This window comes from Aegilops tauschii, chromosome 6 (assembly GCF_002575655.3).
Source record: "Aegilops tauschii subsp. strangulata cultivar AL8/78 chromosome 6, Aet v6.0, whole genome shotgun sequence".
Lineage (NCBI taxonomy): Eukaryota > Viridiplantae > Streptophyta > Magnoliopsida > Poales > Poaceae > Aegilops > Aegilops tauschii.
In genome coordinates this window covers 64,279,340-64,284,595 of record NC_053040.3, presented here as the reverse complement: position 1 = coordinate 64,284,595, position 5,256 = coordinate 64,279,340, and positions in this window count along the sequence as shown.

Here is a 5,256-nt window from a genome sequence, read left to right as displayed (position 1 = left end):
ACTACGTGGCTGCCCCGGCCCCGCCGGATGTCATTATCGACGGTGTCGTGTGCGACACGAGGGCAGACATGGTGATCAGGACGTTCTGGGTAATTTCTCCTTTACACATTTCAAAATCTTCAACTAGCTATTTAATTGTACTAATCAATATTGTCTCATTTGATTGCAGACATTCTACAGGTGTGAGGAGGGATACGAGGAGGAGTGCGCAAATGTTATCGAGAACGTCTGCAAGCGCCTACTCCAGAACTTACGGCACGAGGCTCGGGTGCAGGCTGTTCGAGACTACTACGCCTTGCGTGGTATCAAGAAGACCAAGCCGGCGTGCCGCGATAAGTTCCTGAGTAAGGAGCAGTACATGAAGGTAATTCTTAAGGCCTTCTACTTAAGTTCCTTCATTTAGTAATTCTTAGCCGTAGCGCTCAAGTTTCTATTTGCTAACTTAGGCGCCTCCGAGATGGTGTGCGGATAGGATGGATTGTTGGGAGGTGTTGGTCGATGAGTGGTGCTCACAAGAATGGCTAGCCCTCCACAACTAGGCCAAGGACAAACGTGCCCAAATGGAAGGTGTGCCACACCATCAAGGCAGCTCCAACTTATATCAGTTCGGGCGCAACTGGGTATGTGGTTTGTTTCATGATTCATGCAATTAATTCATCATGCTAGCTTGAGCCCTTTAGTTACTAATTTTCATTGTTTCTCTCTTTCAGGCACGCCACAATAAGGCGGATAAGGTGCCAGAGGTGTACGACCTGTATGCCATGGCCCACACTGGCTCTTACAAGAAAGTCAAGGCTTTCTCTCAGTCTGACCTCGATGATGCAAACAACTTCACCAACATCTCCTCCCACAACAAGCTCGTGAGATATAGAGATGAGGGGAAGGCGAGGAAAGGGGAGGACTTTAACCCGAGCCAGGGTCCCATTGATCCAGAGCTGGTGATGATATCTGGTGGCGGGAGGTCCCATGGCTCCATAGCCATTGGAGATGGACTTATCCGTTGTCCTAGCACTCTCCTGGAGATCAAGGCGCGCCAGTCGAGCTCCGCTCCTGAGATAAGGCCTCGTGAACGGCCAGTGCAACTCGCCATCAAGGTTAGTGATACGTACTCAGCTATCTTTCTCCATTACATTGTGTGCGCTTCCATCAATGATTACAAATGGTCATGTGAGTGGTGTTGCAGGCTGCTATACAGAGTGAGAGAGATAGAACGGAGAAACTTCTGGCGGAGGCGGCGGAGAGGCAGCGGGAGTTGGAGGAGAGGACGACAAAGATGATGGAGGAGGAGAGGGCACGGAATGACATGCAGGCAAGGGCCATGTACGAGCTCCTTGTGGTAAGTTTCTTCTGCAGATTAGCCAAAACATTCATGTAGTGTTTGTCTCATTACTAACTAGTATGACTGAGTCGTCAAAACCAAATGTGCAGTCTGTGTGCGAGAAGACCGGTCAGACCGCTCCGCCGATGCCAGTGATTGCTCCTGGGACCACGGTGAGTTTAATTTGAATGGACATTACTTGCTAGTCTTAACATTTGAGTGTCATAATGCTAACGAGACATTGGAAATGATCTTTGGTGCAGCTTAACTCCAGAAACGCATCGCATGATCCTTCTCCAGCTACCGGCACTAGCCAGCCCGCTCCTACACCTCCCTGATCACGGTAAGTTTCTCTAGTGTTTTGCTTAACAAATGCATAAAGACCTAGACTTAGCTTTATTTCCTCCAATATGGTTACCATAATGACCTAGAGTTAGCTTCTTTTCCTCCAAAATGACTTAATAAGCTTACTGACCTCATAAACCATCCATTTTACCTAAGTTAGCTCTAAAACGATATGTACTTAGCTTACTTATGTCAAAAATTGCATAATTAGCTCATAAACGACCCATTTCACCTAGGTTAACTCATAAACGACCCATTTCACCTAGGTTAGCTCATAAACGACCCATTTCACCTAGGTTAGCTCATAAACGACCCATTTCACCTAGGTTAGCTCATAAATGACCCATTTCACCTAAGTTAGCTCAAAAACGATCCATTTCAACTAAATTAGCTCAAAAATGATCCATTTCAACAAAGTTAGCTCAAAAACGATCCATTTCAACTAAGTTAGCTCAAAAACGATCCATTTGACCTAAGTGAGCTAAAAAACGATCCATTTCACCTTAGTTACCTAAAAAACGATCCATTTCAACTAAGTTAGCTCAAAAACGATCCATTTCAACTAGGTTAGCTCCAAAATGACCCATTTCACCTTACTTAGCTCAAAAACGATGCCCTTCACCTTAGTTAGCTCATAAACGATCCATTTCAACTAAGTTAGCTCATAAATGATCCATTTCAACTAAGTTAGCTCATAAACAACCCATTTCAACTTAGTTAGCTCATATATGATCCATTTCACCTAAGTTAGCTCATAAATGACATATACTTCTTGTTCTAGTCTTCTTCTTGTTCTAGTCACCTATTTCTAACTTTCTTATTTACCATTTTGCAGATTTCATTCACTTGATGGAAGCTAGCTTGCTATGATGGAGTGCTTGCTTTTCCTTTGATAAAACTTTGCATTGTATCTAGCTTGCTATCTTCATGACACTTTGCATTGTAATATATATATGGATGGAACAATGTGTATGGATGGAACTTCCTTATGTATGAACAATGTGTATGGATGAAACTGATGTGATATGTGATATGAAACTTATGTGCTAGATATGTGTTGGATATGTGCTGGATATGAAACTTATATATGTGATATGTGCTGCAAATTGTGGGATTTAATAAAAAACAGAAAAAACAGACAATATGCAGGCTCTTTGCCGTCTGCCACCGACGGCAAAGAGCCTTTGCCGTCTGCCGCGGACGGCAAAGAAGCCACGTGGCAGCCAACTGTGCTTCCTAGGAGCTGACCCATTTGGTCAGTTTGCCTACAGTGGCAGACGGCAAAGACTTTGCCATCAGTGGCAGACGGCAAAGAACCTGCCATCTAGTGACGTGTAGATGACATCATAAGGAGGACGGCAAAGACCAAAGGCTCTTTGCCGTCTGCGGCGGATGGCAAAGGTCTGCCGTTAGCCACTTAACGGACTGACATCGCAATTTTTGCCGTCCGCCCTCTTTGCCGTCCGCCGCAGACGGCAAAGAGACTTTGCCGTCCGCCGCCAGGAAGCAGACGGCAAAGCAGCTGTTTACCGTAGCCTTCTTTGCCGGAGCCTTTTGCCGTCCGCGGCTGACGGCAAAGGTCTTTGCCGTCCGCCTTTCGAGCCTTTGCCGTCCGCCATGGCAGACGGCAAAGTAGCTGTTTCCTGTAGTGAATTCTGTTACGGTCAAGTGGAATATGTTTGCTTCCATGAAACCCAAACTTCGAAAGTTGGGATAGTTATATGATATTCATGGAACTGAAAATTATTTTCAGATACAAACAAAGCAATGTTTGTTTGCAAGTATTAGTAAAAGTGTTTACTATGCATTTGACTGTTGGGAAAGGGATCCAGAAGAACGCCTGTCATATAATGAAAGGTGAATAAAACAACAACTTAAAGAGAAAGGAAGTGTCCAAAGGGTGTTAGTATGACTTACACGCCTAGGAAGTCCGGGGCTAATGCCACTCTTAAGTTGGGTGCTTCTTCTGAGAGTAGGAGAAATACTAAAAGTTAAACTGCTAGAAGTATAAAGGCAAAAGGAAAGAAGGCTGGAATATCCAGCTCATGTATGAATGTCATACAAGTTTTTGATGTACAGAAGGCTGGTCAAAGATATAGTTCTTGCGAATTATGGTTAAACATGTTAATCACTAATTCTTGGGTATTGCGAGTTCATCACAAAAATGCCCACTCGATTGCATTCTGTTGCAACTCGATGTAAGAACTACTATGGCCTGAAAGACTAGCTAGAAATGAGGTTAAGGTATACACAGGGAACATAGTAAATGTTACTATACCTTCCATCGGTGTATTGCCGTCTGTATTTATTTTCATAATTCATTTAGAGTTTTACAAACTCTATCCCATTGCATAAGGCATCTTGCAAGAAGGTTGTTCATAAGAGAACTTTTTATGTTCGATGTTATGAATAACACAAGGGCCATACTTTCATTATGAATGAGATGTATGTTATGAATATTGATAATAATACAATACCTCTGGGTTTACTTTCATAATTCATTTTAGAGTTTCATACACTCTAGCCCATTGCACAATGTTTTTTGCAAAAGAGTTGTTCATAAAAACAACAATTGTTGTTAAGTATTATGAATAACATAAGGGCCATACTTCCATCATCGATGGGACGTATGTTATGAATATTGAGGGTAATATGATACATGCATAACACTGACGCTAAATGTCGCAAGACTAAAAGAATACCACACAAGTGTGGCACTACATTTGGTCACATTGGAGAAACCTGCATGGAAAATTCCATTATGATGGATTTTGAAGTCTTTTTGATTTTGAATCATCTGACACTTGCAACTTTCCTCCGAAAAGTGAAGTGACTAAAATACCGTTCACAGGCCATAAGGAACGAACAACAAACTTATTAGTGATCATACATTTGATGTGTGTAGTCCGATAAGTGTTGTTAGTGGTGGATTTATTTATCTTCAGAAATGACTCAAGTAGATATATGGATATTTACTTGATGAGACGTAAGTCTGGATCTTTTGAAATCATTCGAAAGGTTCTCAAAAATGAAGTAGAAGTTATTGTAACAAGAAAATTATGTTTCTGCAATTTGATTGCACAAAGGAATATTTGAGTTACATGTTTAGCGAATGTCTGATGAGTTGTGAAAGGGGTTTCATAAACTTGCACCTCCCGGAACACCACTGCAAGTGGAAAGTCCATGGAGATGTAATCAAACCATTTATGACATGGTAAGGTCAAAGATGACATAAATAAATTTGCCATTATCCCTTTTAAAGTGATGCTTTAGAGACTGCGGCTTTTACACTGAAAAGAGCTACATCGGGTCTGTTGAAATGAAGCCATGGTATGGTACGCCCAACCATGTTATATCTTTTCTTAACATTTGGAATATGGGGCTTGTGTAAAAGGTTACAAACCTATTCCAAATCAGACAAGTGCTACTTTGTAGGTTATACCAAAATGTTGGGTATTCCTCCCTCACTATACCGAGGCAAATAGTTTTGCCGCGAAACGGTGTGCTTTTAAAGAGAATGGTTCTTTCTAAAAGGTGAGTGGGAGAATAGTGCAACTCGATGAGATAAACAGTATCTTCATCAGATCAAAGGA